The sequence below is a fragment of the Lepisosteus platostomus genome, chromosome 26 (genome assembly GCF_059453375.1).
Source record: "Lepisosteus platostomus isolate fLepPlt1 chromosome 26, fLepPlt1.hap1, whole genome shotgun sequence".
Classification (NCBI taxonomy): domain Eukaryota; kingdom Metazoa; phylum Chordata; class Actinopteri; order Semionotiformes; family Lepisosteidae; genus Lepisosteus; species Lepisosteus platostomus.
Genome location: NC_142636.1, coordinates 3,805,487 through 3,824,826, shown reverse-complemented (window position 1 = coordinate 3,824,826; position 19,340 = coordinate 3,805,487). Strand labels below are relative to the sequence as shown.

The 19,340-nt window shown below is 48.9% G+C and overlaps 9 non-coding genes across 9 annotated transcripts; 4 read left to right on the top strand and 5 right to left on the bottom strand.

Annotated features, from left to right (window-relative positions):
- Window positions 1–2,417: 2,417 nt before the first annotated feature.
- Window positions 2,418–2,490, bottom strand: trnak-cuu (transfer RNA lysine (anticodon CUU)). The gene has a single exon. It is a non-coding gene; the product is annotated as a tRNA-Lys (tRNA).
- A 1,172-nt stretch (window positions 2,491–3,662) lies between these two features.
- trnal-cag (transfer RNA leucine (anticodon CAG)) lies at window positions 3,663–3,745 on the top strand. Its single transcript has one exon. It is a non-coding gene; the product is annotated as a tRNA-Leu (tRNA).
- Window positions 3,746–6,533: 2,788 nt separating this feature from the next.
- Window positions 6,534–6,606, bottom strand: trnak-cuu (transfer RNA lysine (anticodon CUU)). Its single transcript has one exon. It is a non-coding gene; the product is annotated as a tRNA-Lys (tRNA).
- A 1,172-nt stretch (window positions 6,607–7,778) lies between these two features.
- trnal-cag (transfer RNA leucine (anticodon CAG)) lies at window positions 7,779–7,861 on the top strand. The gene has a single exon. It is a non-coding gene; the product is annotated as a tRNA-Leu (tRNA).
- Window positions 7,862–10,649: 2,788 nt separating this feature from the next.
- On the bottom strand, window positions 10,650–10,722 carry trnak-cuu (transfer RNA lysine (anticodon CUU)). Its single transcript has one exon. It is a non-coding gene; the product is annotated as a tRNA-Lys (tRNA).
- A 1,172-nt stretch (window positions 10,723–11,894) lies between these two features.
- trnal-cag (transfer RNA leucine (anticodon CAG)) lies at window positions 11,895–11,977 on the top strand. Its single transcript has one exon. It is a non-coding gene; the product is annotated as a tRNA-Leu (tRNA).
- A 2,788-nt stretch (window positions 11,978–14,765) lies between these two features.
- Window positions 14,766–14,838, bottom strand: trnak-cuu (transfer RNA lysine (anticodon CUU)). Its single transcript has one exon. It is a non-coding gene; the product is annotated as a tRNA-Lys (tRNA).
- A 1,172-nt stretch (window positions 14,839–16,010) lies between these two features.
- Window positions 16,011–16,093, top strand: trnal-cag (transfer RNA leucine (anticodon CAG)). Its single transcript has one exon. It is a non-coding gene; the product is annotated as a tRNA-Leu (tRNA).
- A 2,788-nt stretch (window positions 16,094–18,881) lies between these two features.
- trnak-cuu (transfer RNA lysine (anticodon CUU)) lies at window positions 18,882–18,954 on the bottom strand. Its single transcript has one exon. It is a non-coding gene; the product is annotated as a tRNA-Lys (tRNA).
- Window positions 18,955–19,340: the final 386 nt, after the last annotated feature.

Below are 19,340 nucleotides of genomic sequence, written 5' to 3'. Positions count from 1 at the left end.
CCCTGGTCTCCCACGTGACAGGCGGGGATACGCACCACTATACTAACGAGGAGCGCTTGCTTGGCGCTTGAAGACACTTCCTCTTGCGGCTACTACTGTTTCCGGTTTCGTCTTTTCTTTTCATTCCTCCCAGAGGAGCGCATGAAAACGTTTCCATCTGCGCCATCCTCACCCCTCCAATGCTATGGTCCCTGCTCCTCCTGGTGCACTGCAAACACTCATTCAGCCGGTTCTTTCAGTTTGAATAATTAGGTCTTCAAAGGCTGGAAGTAGGGCGCAAGACATGCCAATGCCAAAAGCGTGGCTGTGTGCTTCCAGCTGTGAAATGTCACTGGTGGATGTTGAAGACATTACTTCCAAGGCAGCAGGTCCAAGCGATTTAGCGTTTGTACAAGAAGCAGGAAGAGAGAAACGGCACTCCGCCTTTTTCTGGGCAGGCCGAAGCGACAGGAGAAGGGCGCCGTAGTCGGCAGGATTCGAGCCGACGCGGGGAGACCCCAATGGCTTTCTAGCCCATCGCCTTAACCGCTCGGCCACGACTACAGGGAGCGCCGCCGCCGCCGGCTTGCGATCATTTAACACGGAGGGCGAGGCGGCGGCGGTAACCTTTTTCAATGTCGCTCTCCGTTTCCCCAGAAAAAAAGCCAAATGACATGCTAGCACTCGGACACCCTTCAGAAGACTGAAGGGTGGCTTAAAGCTGGAAGGATTAGGTCTCCCCGTTCCGACGCGACAATCGAACTTCCTTAGGCAGAGAGAAAGCAACATCGAGGAGCGTCAACAAGACTTTAGAAGCTGCGCCACACGCCACTTTCAGTCGCAGACACAGCAGTTTTAAAGGCAGGAATCGCCTTTGCGAACGCCATGAGAAACAGAACGCAAGCTCAGGTCCTGCGGTTTAACAAACAGCCACGGCTTTCATGCGACTGGACATTTCTTTTCTGGAGCGAATTCACTTTCAACTTCAAGAAATTCACACAACTTGCGAAATACGAAATACAAATCTGGCTCATCGCTGCACAAGAAATACCGCCGGCTGGCAAGAAAATGACAACGGTGTTTTTCCTTAACGAAAAACTTCCCATGGAGAAAAACAACGGCTGTGCGTCTCTGTCGGCTTGATTCAGTTTAATGCAAGTATTCATTCTCCTCCTGGAAAATACAGCTTGCGAAAGATGAAATACAATTCTTGGCTTTTCTGGGTGAGTGCAGAAGAAATCCTGCCGGCTGGCAGAAGAATTCCAGCCTTTTTTACTCTTTAACCAGAAACTTGCGAATGATACAAAGCAAGCGGGGTGCGTTTCTGTGCAGCTGTTAACTGAACAGCTGCTGCTTCAAGCCCACCCAGGGCTCATTCCGATTTCAACATCATGCCCCCTGAAGGTAGACTGGATTTCTTTGCGAAGCATTCACCTTTTGGACGTTTCAGGAAAGGTGCGTGTCGATGCCAGACTTGAAAAGCTTTCCATACAAAGAAACAACATAGTGCTTTTGATTGATGGGAAACGGCAAGAGCGGTTTGAGCAGCTCCGGCCTCTCAACCGCTTTACAATGTGATCGGCACCTCGGTAGCCAGTTTAGAAGGCTGAAAAGGATGCTGGAAGCACAGCGACGTTCTAAAACCAGCGCTTGAAAAGCATCTGCATACATAAAATGTCCATTTCCCCAAAGCTGAATCTGCATCTTCAGAAGATTGTCAGCTATACGTTTTCGTTCTTTGTTTCCTTTTTTTACGACAAGCTTTCGAGAAATGAACTGTCTATTGTGATGAAGGCTGCATTAGAAATTGTGCATCTAGCTTAGTTCAATGAAATCGGGAGGTGCACCTGTCTCAAGCGGATGGCTCTTTGCAGGCACACTACGGAAACCTGCGGGCGCAAGTTGGGAGAAGTGACTCTTGCAGAGTGTTGAGCTTCGAGAAGAGGGCTCCGCTCAGGAAGATATTTCCACATGTTGAAGAGTCGCTTTTCGCCCTTTCTTTCCCACATTTTTCCAGTGCGGTTATTGATCGCGTTCAAAATGTTTTCCCAACGTACGTGTTACCTGCAAAATCACAGTGAAACTGTTATGGCGAAAAGATTCCTAATAGTTATTGTATTAGAATAGCTCTCCAATTTCTTAGCCTTCGTACACGCAATGTTTAAGGAAACGCTAGAGTAAATGAAACTGTAAATAGACAGGAGCTCTTCTTAGTTTTCATACAAGTTATGATGGCTGCAGCTCCTATCTGCGTCCGGGTGACCGGAGCCAAGGGATTATCTGCGGAACCTTTGATTTATCTCTCGGGCAAGGAGCTAGATACGCCCTTTTCATCTCGGTTTGATCACACCTGTGCATTAAAACGCAGTGCTCGGTACCATCGAGGTGTAAGAGGTTCAAGGATGAGCGGGAAACTTTGTTAATAAGGAGACGGGCACCGCCCAACGTGGGGCTCGAACCCACGACCCTGAGATTAAGAGTCTCATGCTCTACCGACTGAGCTAGCCGGGCGCCGGTGGAGCTGGTGGTTAACTTGTCCCTGTTGACGGCAATTTGACAAGGTATACTTCCTGGCTTTTCATCATGTGCTGACCGGATTCGAGAGTAGCACACCCTGTTCTTTGTTGATTACTGTACCTCCAGCAGCGCAAATGTCAGTAATCATTGAAATGTACGACCTACAATCTCCTCAGCATGCCCGCGTGGACTCCTCAGTGATCATCCTTCTACGTTCTGCTGTAGTTTTCATGCAAGTGAAAACCGTGCTCCAAATAACAGCGGCACAGTTGTATCCTGCGGTAAGCATTCTTCTAATTCCATCGTTTTGCTCCAGGTAAAAGGTAGCGCATCATAGTGTTGATATTCCAAGGTTTCAGAGTCCGTATTGGATGGCTTGGATGCAGACATCGCTCAGAGCTCCCAGTATGATTTTCCCGAGTTCAGTTTTGCAGTGTTTTAGTGCTTTACTACTTCCAGTGGGCCTTTGAATGCTCTGCTAAGTAGAGACGTGACATAATTACTAATGCGACCGAGTGTGCTGGCTGTTCCTGGTTCGTAATGATTAACGCGAGAAATCAATATAAACATAACTGCTTCGATTTCGAGGTTCAGTTGAAGCTTTCAAAGAAACTATCAAAGACCTCAGAACAACCGAAGACACATTTGGTCATCTCCGTATTGGTGAAGATTAAAGAGTCCCGCAAGTGTCAAGCTTGCACAAACACACACGAGAGAGAAACTCAGGACAGAATTTAAAGAAAGGGAGACGCAGACTATTTGAAGGCACTTTGCTAACCCAATGGCATGCTTAGGAATCGTGCATAGGACACATGTAGCAGAGGATGGTTTCGATCCATCGACCTCTGGGTTATGGGCCCAGCACGCTTCCGCTGCGCCACTCTGCTGACGGCCTCTCTGCGTGTGGCGCACAACTGCTCTTTTTATTTCCTACATAAGTGATGAAAGAGTTGAAAGTTTCAACGACAAACGCAGACGTCACTTTGAGCGCTTGGTGTTGTAGCACAAATCATCACATGCTGCTCTACACTGGATTATAAAAGCCGACACATTTTCCAAACATTTTAATGCTGGAGTCACACTGTAGTATTAATAACAGTGCGATACTCGAGGAGCGTAGTGGGATCGCGGTGGCTCATCAGACCGCCCCGGGACAGGGGGCCCGCGTCAGGATGGCCGAGCGGTCTAAGGCGCTGCGTTCAGGTCGCAGTCTCCCCTGGAGGCGTGGGTTCGAATCCCACTCCTGACAAAAAGCTTGCTCAGTGCCGTCTCCAGTCGGGTGCAAATGGGTGAAGCAGCCTGACGCAGGGAACGTGCGCCGATAGGCGTAGGTGTATCCCCTGCCTCTTCCGATTTAGCTCGTGCTCCATAGGATGGAAGCGGATGCTCTGGCTTTTTGACTCGAATATAACCTGATCACAACAGAAGGCCGTGCAGCCCAGTGCTGGTTTAAGAATGCCTCGTGTCTTCAGGCCCCTATTCCTTCAGGTTACCCCTTTGGAATAGTCGTCCGAAAAAGACGGGAAAGGAAAAGCATGTAAGCTCCCACACACTGCGTTAGCATTAGCGGTTGGAATCTGATGGGAGAAAAGCAACCTGGCTCGCCGTCAAGCAATCCATCCCTGGTCTCCCACGTGACAGGCGGGGATACGCACCACTATACTAACGAGGAGCGCTTGCTTGGCGCTTGAAGACACTTCCTCTTGCGGCTACTACTGTTTCCGGTTTCGTCTTTTCTTTTCATTCCTCCCAGAGGAGCGCATGAAAACGTTTCCATCTGCGCCATCCTCACCCCTCCAATGCTATGGTCCCTGCTCCTCCTGGTGCACTGCAAACACTCATTCAGCCGGTTCTTTCAGTTTGAATAATTAGGTCTTCAAAGGCTGGAAGTAGGGCGCAAGACATGCCAATGCCAAAAGCGTGGCTGTGTGCTTCCAGCTGTGAAATGTCACTGGTGGATGTTGAAGACATTACTTCCAAGGCAGCAGGTCCAAGCGATTTAGCGTTTGTACAAGAAGCAGGAAGAGAGAAACGGCACTCCGCCTTTTTCTGGGCAGGCCGAAGCGACAGGAGAAGGGCGCCGTAGTGGGCAGGATTCGAGCCGACGCGGGGAGACCCCAATGGCTTTCTAGCCCATCGCCTTAACCGCTCGGCCACGACTACAGGGAGCGCCGCCGCCGCCGGCTTGCGATCATTTAACACGGAGGGCGAGGCGGCGGCGGTAACCTTTTTCAATGTCGCTCTCCGTTTCCCCAGAAAAAAAGCCAAATGACATGCTAGCACTCGGACACCCTTCAGAAGACTGAAGGGTGGCTTAAAGCTGGAAGGATTAGGTCTCCCCGTTCCGACGCGACAATCGAACTTCCTTAGGCAGAGAGAAAGCAACATCGAGGAGCGTCAACAAGACTTTAGAAGCTGCGCCACACGCCACTTTCAGTCGCAGACACAGCAGTTTTAAAGGCAGGAATCGCCTTTGCGAACGCCATGAGAAACAGAACGCAAGCTCAGGTCCTGCGGTTTAACAAACAGCCACGGCTTTCATGCGACTGGACATTTCTTTTCTGGAGCGAATTCACTTTCAACTTCAAGAAATTCACACAACTTGCGAAATACGAAATACAAATCTGGCTCATCGCTGCACAAGAAATACCGCCGGCTGGCAAGAAAATGACAACGGTGTTTTTCCTTAACGAAAAACTTCCCATGGAGAAAAACAACGGCTGTGCGTCTCTGTCGGCTTGATTCAGTTTAATGCAAGTATTCATTCTCCTCCTGGAAAATACAGCTTGCGAAAGATGAAATACAATTCTTGGCTTTTCTGGGTGAGTGCAGAAGAAATCCTGCCGGCTGGCAGAAGAATTCCAGCCTTTTTTACTCTTTAACCAGAAACTTGCGAATGATACAAAGCAAGCGGGGTGCGTTTCTGTGCAGCTGTTAACTGAACAGCTGCTGCTTCAAGCCCACCCAGGGCTCATTCCGATTTCAACATCATGCCCCCTGAAGGTAGACTGGATTTCTTTGCGAAGCATTCACCTTTTGGACGTTTCAGGAAAGGTGCGTGTCGATGCCAGACTTGAAAAGCTTTCCATACAAAGAAACAACATAGTGCTTTTGATTGATGGGAAACGGCAAGAGCGGTTTGAGCAGCTCCGGCCTCTCAACCGCTTTACAATGTGATCGGCACCTCGGTAGCCAGTTTAGAAGGCTGAAAAGGATGCTGGAAGCACAGCGACGTTCTAAAACCAGCGCTTGAAAAGCATCTGCATACATAAAATGTCCATTTCCCCAAAGCTGAATCTGCATCTTCAGAAGATTGTCAGCTATACGTTTTCGTTCTTTGTTTCCTTTTTTTACGACAAGCTTTCGAGAAATGAACTGTCTATTGTGATGAAGGCTGCATTAGAAATTGTGCATCTAGCTTAGTTCAATGAAATCGGGAGGTGCACCTGTCTCAAGCGGATGGCTCTTTGCAGGCACACTACGGAAACCTGCGGGCGCAAGTTGGGAGAAGTGACTCTTGCAGAGTGTTGAGCTTCGAGAAGAGGGCTCCGCTCAGGAAGATATTTCCACATGTTGAAGAGTCGCTTTTCGCCCTTTCTTTCCCACATTTTTCCAGTGCGGTTATTGATCGCGTTCAAAATGTTTTCCCAACGTACGTGTTACCTGCAAAATCACAGTGAAACTGTTATGGCGAAAAGATTCCTAATAGTTATTGTATTAGAATAGCTCTCCAATTTCTTAGCCTTCGTACACGCAATGTTTAAGGAAACGCTAGAGTAAATGAAACTGTAAATAGACAGGAGCTCTTCTTAGTTTTCATACAAGTTATGATGGCTGCAGCTCCTATCTGCGTCCGGGTGACCGGAGCCAAGGGATTATCTGCGGAACCTTTGATTTATCTCTCGGGCAAGGAGCTAGATACGCCCTTTTCATCTCGGTTTGATCACACCTGTGCATTAAAACGCAGTGCTCGGTACCATCGAGGTGTAAGAGGTTCAAGGATGAGCGGGAAACTTTGTTAATAAGGAGACGGGCACCGCCCAACGTGGGGCTCGAACCCACGACCCTGAGATTAAGAGTCTCATGCTCTACCGACTGAGCTAGCCGGGCGCCGGTGGAGCTGGTGGTTAACTTGTCCCTGTTGACGGCAATTTGACAAGGTATACTTCCTGGCTTTTCATCATGTGCTGACCGGATTCGAGAGTAGCACACCCTGTTCTTTGTTGATTACTGTACCTCCAGCAGCGCAAATGTCAGTAATCATTGAAATGTACGACCTACAATCTCCTCAGCATGCCCGCGTGGACTCCTCAGTGATCATCCTTCTACGTTCTGCTGTAGTTTTCATGCAAGTGAAAACCGTGCTCCAAATAACAGCGGCACAGTTGTATCCTGCGGTAAGCATTCTTCTAATTCCATCGTTTTGCTCCAGGTAAAAGGTAGCGCATCATAGTGTTGATATTCCAAGGTTTCAGAGTCCGTATTGGATGGCTTGGATGCAGACATCGCTCAGAGCTCCCAGTATGATTTTCCCGAGTTCAGTTTTGCAGTGTTTTAGTGCTTTACTACTTCCAGTGGGCCTTTGAATGCTCTGCTAAGTAGAGACGTGACATAATTACTAATGCGACCGAGTGTGCTGGCTGTTCCTGGTTCGTAATGATTAACGTGAGAAATCAATATAAACATAACTGCTTCGATTTCGAGGTTCAGTTGAAGCTTTCAAAGAAACTATCAAAGACCTCAGAACAACCGAAGACACATTTGGTCATCTCCGTATTGGTGAAGATTAAAGAGTCCCGCAAGTGTCAAGCTTGCACAAACACACACGAGAGAGAAACTCAGGACAGAATTTAAAGAAAGGGAGACGCAGACTATTTGAAGGCACTTTGCTAACCCAATGGCATGCTTAGGAATCGTGCATAGGACACATGTAGCAGAGGATGGTTTCGATCCATCGACCTCTGGGTTATGGGCCCAGCACGCTTCCGCTGCGCCACTCTGCTGACGGCCTCTCTGCGTGTGGCGCACAACTGCTCTTTTTATTTCCTACATAAGTGATGAAAGAGTTGAAAGTTTCAACGACAAACGCAGACGTCACTTTGAGCGCTTGGTGTTGTAGCACAAATCATCACATGCTGCTCTACACTGGATTATAAAAGCCGACACATTTTCCAAACATTTTAATGCTGGAGTCACACTGTAGTATTAATAACAGTGCGATACTCGAGGAGCGTAGTGGGATCGCGGTGGCTCATCAGACCGCCCCGGGACAGGGGGCCCGCGTCAGGATGGCCGAGCGGTCTAAGGCGCTGCGTTCAGGTCGCAGTCTCCCCTGGAGGCGTGGGTTCGAATCCCACTCCTGACAAAAAGCTTGCTCAGTGCCGTCTCCAGTCGGGTGCAAATGGGTGAAGCAGCCTGACGCAGGGAACGTGCGCCGATAGGCGTAGGTGTATCCCCTGCCTCTTCCGATTTAGCTCGTGCTCCATAGGATGGAAGCGGATGCTCTGGCTTTTTGACTCGAATATAACCTGATCACAACAGAAGGCCGTGCAGCCCAGTGCTGGTTTAAGAATGCCTCGTGTCTTCAGGCCCCTATTCCTTCAGGTTACCCCTTTGGAATAGTCGTCCGAAAAAGACGGGAAAGGAAAAGCATGTAAGCTCCCACACACTGCGTTAGCATTAGCGGTTGGAATCTGATGGGAGAAAAGCAACCTGGCTCGCCGTCAAGCAATCCATCCCTGGTCTCCCACGTGACAGGCGGGGATACGCACCACTATACTAACGAGGAGCGCTTGCTTGGCGCTTGAAGACACTTCCTCTTGCGGCTACTACTGTTTCCGGTTTCGTCTTTTCTTTTCATTCCTCCCAGAGGAGCGCATGAAAACGTTTCCATCTGCGCCATCCTCACCCCTCCAATGCTATGGTCCCTGCTCCTCCTGGTGCACTGCAAACACTCATTCAGCCGGTTCTTTCAGTTTGAATAATTAGGTCTTCAAAGGCTGGAAGTAGGGCGCAAGACATGCCAATGCCAAAAGCGTGGCTGTGTGCTTCCAGCTGTGAAATGTCACTGGTGGATGTTGAAGACATTACTTCCAAGGCAGCAGGTCCAAGCGATTTAGCGTTTGTACAAGAAGCAGGAAGAGAGAAACGGCACTCCGCCTTTTTCTGGGCAGGCCGAAGCGACAGGAGAAGGGCGCCGTAGTGGGCAGGATTCGAGCCGACGCGGGGAGACCCCAATGGCTTTCTAGCCCATCGCCTTAACCGCTCGGCCACGACTACAGGGAGCGCCGCCGCCGCCGGCTTGCGATCATTTAACACGGAGGGCGAGGCGGCGGCGGTAACCTTTTTCAATGTCGCTCTCCGTTTCCCCAGAAAAAAAGCCAAATGACATGCTAGCACTCGGACACCCTTCAGAAGACTGAAGGGTGGCTTAAAGCTGGAAGGATTAGGTCTCCCCGTTCCGACGCGACAATCGAACTTCCTTAGGCAGAGAGAAAGCAACATCGAGGAGCGTCAACAAGACTTTAGAAGCTGCGCCACACGCCACTTTCAGTCGCAGACACAGCAGTTTTAAAGGCAGGAATCGCCTTTGCGAACGCCATGAGAAACAGAACGCAAGCTCAGGTCCTGCGGTTTAACAAACAGCCACGGCTTTCATGCGACTGGACATTTCTTTTCTGGAGCGAATTCACTTTCAACTTCAAGAAATTCACACAACTTGCGAAATACGAAATACAAATCTGGCTCATCGCTGCACAAGAAATACCGCCGGCTGGCAAGAAAATGACAACGGTGTTTTTCCTTAACGAAAAACTTCCCATGGAGAAAAACAACGGCTGTGCGTCTCTGTCGGCTTGATTCAGTTTAATGCAAGTATTCATTCTCCTCCTGGAAAATACAGCTTGCGAAAGATGAAATACAATTCTTGGCTTTTCTGGGTGAGTGCAGAAGAAATCCTGCCGGCTGGCAGAAGAATTCCAGCCTTTTTTACTCTTTAACCAGAAACTTGCGAATGATACAAAGCAAGCGGGGTGCGTTTCTGTGCAGCTGTTAACTGAACAGCTGCTGCTTCAAGCCCACCCAGGGCTCATTCCGATTTCAACATCATGCCCCCTGAAGGTAGACTGGATTTCTTTGCGAAGCATTCACCTTTTGGACGTTTCAGGAAAGGTGCGTGTCGATGCCAGACTTGAAAAGCTTTCCATACAAAGAAACAACATAGTGCTTTTGATTGATGGGAAACGGCAAGAGCGGTTTGAGCAGCTCCGGCCTCTCAACCGCTTTACAATGTGATCGGCACCTCGGTAGCCAGTTTAGAAGGCTGAAAAGGATGCTGGAAGCACAGCGACGTTCTAAAACCAGCGCTTGAAAAGCATCTGCATACATAAAATGTCCATTTCCCCAAAGCTGAATCTGCATCTTCAGAAGATTGTCAGCTATACGTTTTCGTTCTTTGTTTCCTTTTTTTACGACAAGCTTTCGAGAAATGAACTGTCTATTGTGATGAAGGCTGCATTAGAAATTGTGCATCTAGCTTAGTTCAATGAAATCGGGAGGTGCACCTGTCTCAAGCGGATGGCTCTTTGCAGGCACACTACGGAAACCTGCGGGCGCAAGTTGGGAGAAGTGACTCTTGCAGAGTGTTGAGCTTCGAGAAGAGGGCTCCGCTCAGGAAGATATTTCCACATGTTGAAGAGTCGCTTTTCGCCCTTTCTTTCCCACATTTTTCCAGTGCGGTTATTGATCGCGTTCAAAATGTTTTCCCAACGTACGTGTTACCTGCAAAATCACAGTGAAACTGTTATGGCGAAAAGATTCCTAATAGTTATTGTATTAGAATAGCTCTCCAATTTCTTAGCCTTCGTACACGCAATGTTTAAGGAAACGCTAGAGTAAATGAAACTGTAAATAGACAGGAGCTCTTCTTAGTTTTCATACAAGTTATGATGGCTGCAGCTCCTATCTGCGTCCGGGTGACCGGAGCCAAGGGATTATCTGCGGAACCTTTGATTTATCTCTCGGGCAAGGAGCTAGATACGCCCTTTTCATCTCGGTTTGATCACACCTGTGCATTAAAACGCAGTGCTCGGTACCATCGAGGTGTAAGAGGTTCAAGGATGAGCGGGAAACTTTGTTAATAAGGAGACGGGCACCGCCCAACGTGGGGCTCGAACCCACGACCCTGAGATTAAGAGTCTCATGCTCTACCGACTGAGCTAGCCGGGCGCCGGTGGAGCTGGTGGTTAACTTGTCCCTGTTGACGGCAATTTGACAAGGTATACTTCCTGGCTTTTCATCATGTGCTGACCGGATTCGAGAGTAGCACACCCTGTTCTTTGTTGATTACTGTACCTCCAGCAGCGCAAATGTCAGTAATCATTGAAATGTACGACCTACAATCTCCTCAGCATGCCCGCGTGGACTCCTCAGTGATCATCCTTCTACGTTCTGCTGTAGTTTTCATGCAAGTGAAAACCGTGCTCCAAATAACAGCGGCACAGTTGTATCCTGCGGTAAGCATTCTTCTAATTCCATCGTTTTGCTCCAGGTAAAAGGTAGCGCATCATAGTGTTGATATTCCAAGGTTTCAGAGTCCGTATTGGATGGCTTGGATGCAGACATCGCTCAGAGCTCCCAGTATGATTTTCCCGAGTTCAGTTTTGCAGTGTTTTAGTGCTTTACTACTTCCAGTGGGCCTTTGAATGCTCTGCTAAGTAGAGACGTGACATAATTACTAATGCGACCGAGTGTGCTGGCTGTTCCTGGTTCGTAATGATTAACGCGAGAAATCAATATAAACATAACTGCTTCGATTTCGAGGTTCAGTTGAAGCTTTCAAAGAAACTATCAAAGACCTCAGAACAACCGAAGACACATTTGGTCATCTCCGTATTGGTGAAGATTAAAGAGTCCCGCAAGTGTCAAGCTTGCACAAACACACACGAGAGAGAAACTCAGGACAGAATTTAAAGAAAGGGAGACGCAGACTATTTGAAGGCACTTTGCTAACCCAATGGCATGCTTAGGAATCGTGCATAGGACACATGTAGCAGAGGATGGTTTCGATCCATCGACCTCTGGGTTATGGGCCCAGCACGCTTCCGCTGCGCCACTCTGCTGACGGCCTCTCTGCGTGTGGCGCACAACTGCTCTTTTTATTTCCTACATAAGTGATGAAAGAGTTGAAAGTTTCAACGACAAACGCAGACGTCACTTTGAGCGCTTGGTGTTGTAGCACAAATCATCACATGCTGCTCTACACTGGATTATAAAAGCCGACACATTTTCCAAACATTTTAATGCTGGAGTCACACTGTAGTATTAATAACAGTGCGATACTCGAGGAGCGTAGTGGGATCGCGGTGGCTCATCAGACCGCCCCGGGACAGGGGGCCCGCGTCAGGATGGCCGAGCGGTCTAAGGCGCTGCGTTCAGGTCGCAGTCTCCCCTGGAGGCGTGGGTTCGAATCCCACTCCTGACAAAAAGCTTGCTCAGTGCCGTCTCCAGTCGGGTGCAAATGGGTGAAGCAGCCTGACGCAGGGAACGTGCGCCGATAGGCGTAGGTGTATCCCCTGCCTCTTCCGATTTAGCTCGTGCTCCATAGGATGGAAGCGGATGCTCTGGCTTTTTGACTCGAATATAACCTGATCACAACAGAAGGCCGTGCAGCCCAGTGCTGGTTTAAGAATGCCTCGTGTCTTCAGGCCCCTATTCCTTCAGGTTACCCCTTTGGAATAGTCGTCCGAAAAAGACGGGAAAGGAAAAGCATGTAAGCTCCCACACACTGCGTTAGCATTAGCGGTTGGAATCTGATGGGAGAAAAGCAACCTGGCTCGCCGTCAAGCAATCCATCCCTGGTCTCCCACGTGACAGGCGGGGATACGCACCACTATACTAACGAGGAGCGCTTGCTTGGCGCTTGAAGACACTTCCTCTTGCGGCTACTACTGTTTCCGGTTTCGTCTTTTCTTTTCATTCCTCCCAGAGGAGCGCATGAAAACGTTTCCATCTGCGCCATCCTCACCCCTCCAATGCTATGGTCCCTGCTCCTCCTGGTGCACTGCAAACACTCATTCAGCCGGTTCTTTCAGTTTGAATAATTAGGTCTTCAAAGGCTGGAAGTAGGGCGCAAGACATGCCAATGCCAAAAGCGTGGCTGTGTGCTTCCAGCTGTGAAATGTCACTGGTGGATGTTGAAGACATTACTTCCAAGGCAGCAGGTCCAAGCGATTTAGCGTTTGTACAAGAAGCAGGAAGAGAGAAACGGCACTCCGCCTTTTTCTGGGCAGGCCGAAGCGACAGGAGAAGGGCGCCGTAGTCGGCAGGATTCGAGCCGACGCGGGGAGACCCCAATGGCTTTCTAGCCCATCGCCTTAACCGCTCGGCCACGACTACAGGGAGCGCCGCCGCCGCCGGCTTGCGATCATTTAACACGGAGGGCGAGGCGGCGGCGGTAACCTTTTTCAATGTCGCTCTCCGTTTCCCCAGAAAAAAAGCCAAATGACATGCTAGCACTCGGACACCCTTCAGAAGACTGAAGGGTGGCTTAAAGCTGGAAGGATTAGGTCTCCCCGTTCCGACGCGACAATCGAACTTCCTTAGGCAGAGAGAAAGCAACATCGAGGAGCGTCAACAAGACTTTAGAAGCTGCGCCACACGCCACTTTCAGTCGCAGACACAGCAGTTTTAAAGGCAGGAATCGCCTTTGCGAACGCCATGAGAAACAGAACGCAAGCTCAGGTCCTGCGGTTTAACAAACAGCCACGGCTTTCATGCGACTGGACATTTCTTTTCTGGAGCGAATTCACTTTCAACTTCAAGAAATTCACACAACTTGCGAAATACGAAATACAAATCTGGCTCATCGCTGCACAAGAAATACCGCCGGCTGGCAAGAAAATGACAACGGTGTTTTTCCTTAACGAAAAACTTCCCATGGAGAAAAACAACGGCTGTGCGTCTCTGTCGGCTTGATTCAGTTTAATGCAAGTATTCATTCTCCTCCTGGAAAATACAGCTTGCGAAAGATGAAATACAATTCTTGGCTTTTCTGGGTGAGTGCAGAAGAAATCCTGCCGGCTGGCAGAAGAATTCCAGCCTTTTTTACTCTTTAACCAGAAACTTGCGAATGATACAAAGCAAGCGGGGTGCGTTTCTGTGCAGCTGTTAACTGAACAGCTGCTGCTTCAAGCCCACCCAGGGCTCATTCCGATTTCAACATCATGCCCCCTGAAGGTAGACTGGATTTCTTTGCGAAGCATTCACCTTTTGGACGTTTCAGGAAAGGTGCGTGTCGATGCCAGACTTGAAAAGCTTTCCATACAAAGAAACAACATAGTGCTTTTGATTGATGGGAAACGGCAAGAGCGGTTTGAGCAGCTCCGGCCTCTCAACCGCTTTACAATGTGATCGGCACCTCGGTAGCCAGTTTAGAAGGCTGAAAAGGATGCTGGAAGCACAGCGACGTTCTAAAACCAGCGCTTGAAAAGCATCTGCATACATAAAATGTCCATTTCCCCAAAGCTGAATCTGCATCTTCAGAAGATTGTCAGCTATACGTTTTCGTTCTTTGTTTCCTTTTTTTACGACAAGCTTTCGAGAAATGAACTGTCTATTGTGATGAAGGCTGCATTAGAAATTGTGCATCTAGCTTAGTTCAATGAAATCGGGAGGTGCACCTGTCTCAAGCGGATGGCTCTTTGCAGGCACACTACGGAAACCTGCGGGCGCAAGTTGGGAGAAGTGACTCTTGCAGAGTGTTGAGCTTCGAGAAGAGGGCTCCGCTCAGGAAGATATTTCCACATGTTGAAGAGTCGCTTTTCGCCCTTTCTTTCCCACATTTTTCCAGTGCGGTTATTGATCGCGTTCAAAATGTTTTCCCAACGTACGTGTTACCTGCAAAATCACAGTGAAACTGTTATGGCGAAAAGATTCCTAATAGTTATTGTATTAGAATAGCTCTCCAATTTCTTAGCCTTCGTACACGCAATGTTTAAGGAAACGCTAGAGTAAATGAAACTGTAAATAGACAGGAGCTCTTCTTAGTTTTCATACAAGTTATGATGGCTGCAGCTCCTATCTGCGTCCGGGTGACCGGAGCCAAGGGATTATCTGCGGAACCTTTGATTTATCTCTCGGGCAAGGAGCTAGATACGCCCTTTTCATCTCGGTTTGATCACACCTGTGCATTAAAACGCAGTGCTCGGTACCATCGAGGTGTAAGAGGTTCAAGGATGAGCGGGAAACTTTGTTAATAAGGAGACGGGCACCGCCCAACGTGGGGCTCGAACCCACGACCCTGAGATTAAGAGTCTCATGCTCTACCGACTGAGCTAGCCGGGCGCCGGTGGAGCTGGTGGTTAACTTGTCCCTGTTGACGGCAATTTGACAAGGTATACTTCCTGGCTTTTCATCATGTGCTGACCGGATTCGAGAGTAGCACACCCTGTTCTTTGTTGATTACTGTACCTCCAGCAGCGCAAATGTCAGTAATCATTGAAATGTACGACCTACAATCTCCTCAGCATGCCCGCGTGGACTCCTCAGTGATCATCCTTCTACGTTCTGCTGTAGTTTTCATGCAAGTGAAAACCGTGCTCCAAATAACAGCGGCACAGTTGTATCCTGCGGTAAGCATTCTTCTAATTCCATCGTTTTGCTCCAGGTAAAAGGTAGCGCATCATAGTGTTGATATTCCAAGGTTTCAGAGTCCGTATTGGATGGCTTGGATGCAGACATCGCTCAGAGCTCCCAGTATGATTTTCCCGAGTTCAGTTTTGCAGTGTTTTAGTGCTTTACTACTTCCAGTGGGCCTTTGAATGCTCTGCTAAGTAGAGACGTGACATAATTACTAATGCGACCGAGTGTGCTGGCTGTTCCTGGTTCGTAATGATTAACGCGAGAAATCAATATAAACATAACTGCTTCGATTTCGAGGTTCAGTTGAAGCTTTCAAAGAAACTATCAAAGACCTCAGAACAACCGAAGACACATTTGGTCATCTCCGTATTGGTGAAGATTAAAGAGTCCCGCAAGTGTCAAGCTTGCACAAACACACACGAGAGAGAAACTCAGGACAGAATTTAAAGAAAGGGAGACGCAGACTATTTGAAGGCACTTTGCTAACCCAATGGCATGCTTAGGAATCGTGCATAGGACACATGTAGCAGAGGATGGTTTCGATCCATCGACCTCTGGGTTATGGGCCCAGCACGCTTCCGCTGCGCCACTCTGCTGACGGCCTCTCTGCGTGTGGCGCACAACTGCTCTTTTTATTTCCTACATAAGTGATGAAAGAGTTGAAAGTTTCAACGACAAACGCAGACGTCACTTTGAGCGCTTGGTGTTGTAGCACAAATCATCACATGCTGCTCTACACTGGATTCTAAAAGCCGACACATTTTCCAAACATTTTAATGCTGGAGTCACACTGTAGTATTAATAACAGTGCGATACTCGAGGAGCGTAGTGGGATCGCGGTGGCTCATCAGACCGCCCCGGGACAGGGGGCCCGCGTCAGGATGGCCGAGCGGTCTAAGGCGCTGCGTTCAGGTCGCAGTCTCCCCTGGAGGCGTGGGTTCGAATCCCACTCCTGACAAAAAGCTTGCTCAGTGCCGTCTCCAGTCGGGTGCAAATGGGTGAAGCAGCCTGACGCAGGGAACGTGCGCCGATAGGCGTAGGTGTATCCCCTGCCTCTTCCGATTTAGCTCGTGCTCCATAGGATGGAAGCGGATGCTCTGGCTTTTTGACTCGAATATAACCTGATCACAACAGAAGGCCGTGCAGCCCAGTGCTGGTTTAAGAATGCCTCGTGTCTTCAGGCCCCTATTCCTTCAGGTTACCCCTTTGGAATAGTCGTCCGAAAAAGACGGGAAAGGAAAAGCATGTAAGCTCCCACACACTGCGTTAGCATTAGCGGTTGGAATCTGATGGGAGAAAAGCAACCTGGCTCGCCGTCAAGCAATCCATCCCTGGTCTCCCACGTGACAGGCGGGGATACGCACCACTATACTAACGAGGAGCGCTTGCTTGGCGCTTGAAGACACTTCCTCTTGCGGCTACTACTGTTTCCGGTTTCGTCTTTTCTTTTCATTCCTCCCAGAGGAGCGCATGAAAACGTTTCCATCTGCGCCATCCTCACCCCTCCAATGCTATGGTCCCTGCTCCTCCTGGTGCACTGCAAACACTCATTCAGCCGGTTCTTTCAGTTTGAATAATTAGGTCTTCAAAGGCTGGAAGTAGGGCGCAAGACATGCCAATGCCAAAAGCGTGGCTGTGTGCTTCCAGCTGTGAAATGTCACTGGTGGATGTTGAAGACATTACTTCCAAGGCAGCAGGTCCAAGCGATTTAGCGTTTGTACAAGAAGCAGGAAGAGAGAAACGGCACTCCGCCTTTTTCTGGGCAGGCCGAAGCGACAGGAGAAGGGCGCCGTAGTCGGCAGGATTCGAGCCGACGCGGGGAGACCCCAATGGCTTTCTAGCCCATCGCCTTAACCGCTCGGCCACGACTACAGGGAGCGCCGCCGCCGCCGGCTTGCGATCATTTAACACGGAGGGCGAGGCGGCGGCGGTAACCTTTTTCAATGTCGCTCTCCGTTTCCCCAGAAAAAAAGCCAAATGACATGCTAGCACTCGGACACCCTTCAGAAGACTGAAGGGTGGCTTAAAGCTGGAAGGATTAGGTCTCCCCGTTCCGACGCGACAATCGAACTTCCTTAGGCAGAGAGAAAGCAACATCGAGGAGCGTCAACAAGACTTTAGAAGCTGCGCCACACGCCACTTTCAGTCGCAGACACAGCAGTTTTAAAGGCAGGAATCGCCTTTGCGAACGCCATGAGAAACAGAACGCAAGCTCAGGTCCTGCGGTTTAACAAACAGCCACGGCTTTCATGCGACTGGACATTTCTTTTCTGGAGCGAATTCACTTTCAACTTCAAGAAATTCACACAACTTGCGAAATACGAAATACAAATCTGGCTCATCGCTGCACAAGAAATACCGCCGGCTGGCAAGAAAATGACAACGGTGTTTTTCCTTAACGAAAAACTTCCCATGGAGAAAAACAACGGCTGTGCGTCTCTGTCGGCTTGATTCAGTTTAATGCAAGTATTCATTCTCCTCCTGGAAAATACAGCTTGCGAAAGATGAAATACAATTCTTGGCTTTTCTGGGTGAGTGCAGAAGAAATCCTGCCGGCTGGCAGAAGAATTCCAGCCTTTTTTACTCTTTAACCAGAAACTTGCGAATGATACAAAGCAAGCGGGGTGCGTTTCTGTGCAGCTGTTAACTGAACAGCTGCTGCTTCAAGCCCACCCAGGGCTCATTCCGATTTCAACATCATGCCCCCTGAAGGTAGACTGGATTTCTTTGCGAAGCATTCACCTTTTGGACGTTTCAGGAAAGGTGCGTGTCGATGCCAGACTTGAAAAGCTTTCCATACAAAGAAACAACATAGTGCTTTTGATTGATGGGAAACGGCAAGAGCGGTTTGAGCAGCTCCGGCCTCTCAACCGCTTTACAATGTGATCGGCACCTCGGTAGCCAGTTTAGAAGGCTGAAAAGGATGCTGGAAGCACAGCGACGTTCTAAAACCAGCGCTTGAAAAGCATCTGCATACATAAAATGTCCATTTCCCCAAAGCTGAATCTGCATCTTCAGAAGATTGTCAGCTATACGTTTTCGTTCTTTGTTTCCTTTTTTTACGACAAGCTTTCGAGAAATGAACTGTCTATTGTGATGAAGGCTGCATTAGAAATTGTGCATCTAGCTTAGTTCAATGAAATCGGGAGGTGCACCTGTCTCAAGCGGATGGCTCTTTGCAGGCACACTACGGAAACCTGCGGGCGCAAGTTGGGAGAAGTGACTCTTGCAGAGTGTTGAGCTTCGAGAAGAGGGCTCCGCTCAGGAAGATATTTCCACATGTTGAAGAGTCGCTTTTCGCCCTTTCTTTCCCACATTTTTCCAGTGCGGTTATTGATCGCGTTCAAAATGTTTTCCCAACGTACGTGTTACCTGCAAAATCACAGTGAAACTGTTATGGCGAAAAGATTCCTAATAGTTATTGTATTAGAATAGCTCTCCAATTTCTTAGCCTTCGTACACGCAATGTTTAAGGAAACGCTAGAGTAAATGAAACTGTAAATAGACAGGAGCTCTTCTTAGTTTTCATACAAGTTATGATGGCTGCAGCTCCTATCTGCGTCCGGGTGACCGGAGCCAAGGGATTATCTGCGGAACCTTTGATTTATCTCTCGGGCAAGGAGCTAGATACGCCCTTTTCATCTCGGTTTGATCACACCTGTGCATTAAAACGCAGTGCTCGGTACCATCGAGGTGTAAGAGGTTCAAGGATGAGCGGGAAACTTTGTTAATAAGGAGACGGGCACCGCCCAACGTGGGGCTCGAACCCACGACCCTGAGATTAAGAGTCTCATGCTCTACCGACTGAGCTAGCCGGGCGCCGGTGGAGCTGGTGGTTAACTTGTCCCTGTTGACGGCAATTTGACAAAGGTATACTTCCTGGCTTTTCATCATGTGCTGACCGGATTCGAGAGTAGCACACCCTGTTCTTTGTTGATTACTGTACCTCCAGCAGCGCAAATGTCAGTAATCATTGAAATGTACGACCTACAATCTCCTCAGCATGCCCGCGTGGACTCCTCAGTGATCATCCTTCTACGTTCTGCTGTAGTTTTCATGCAAGTGAAAACCGTGCTCCAAATAACAGCGGCACAGTTGTATCCTGCGGTAAGCATTCTTCTAATTCCATCGTTTTGCTCCAGGTAAAAGGTAGCGCATCATAGTGTTGATATTCCAAGGTTTCAGAGTCCGTATTGGATGGCTTG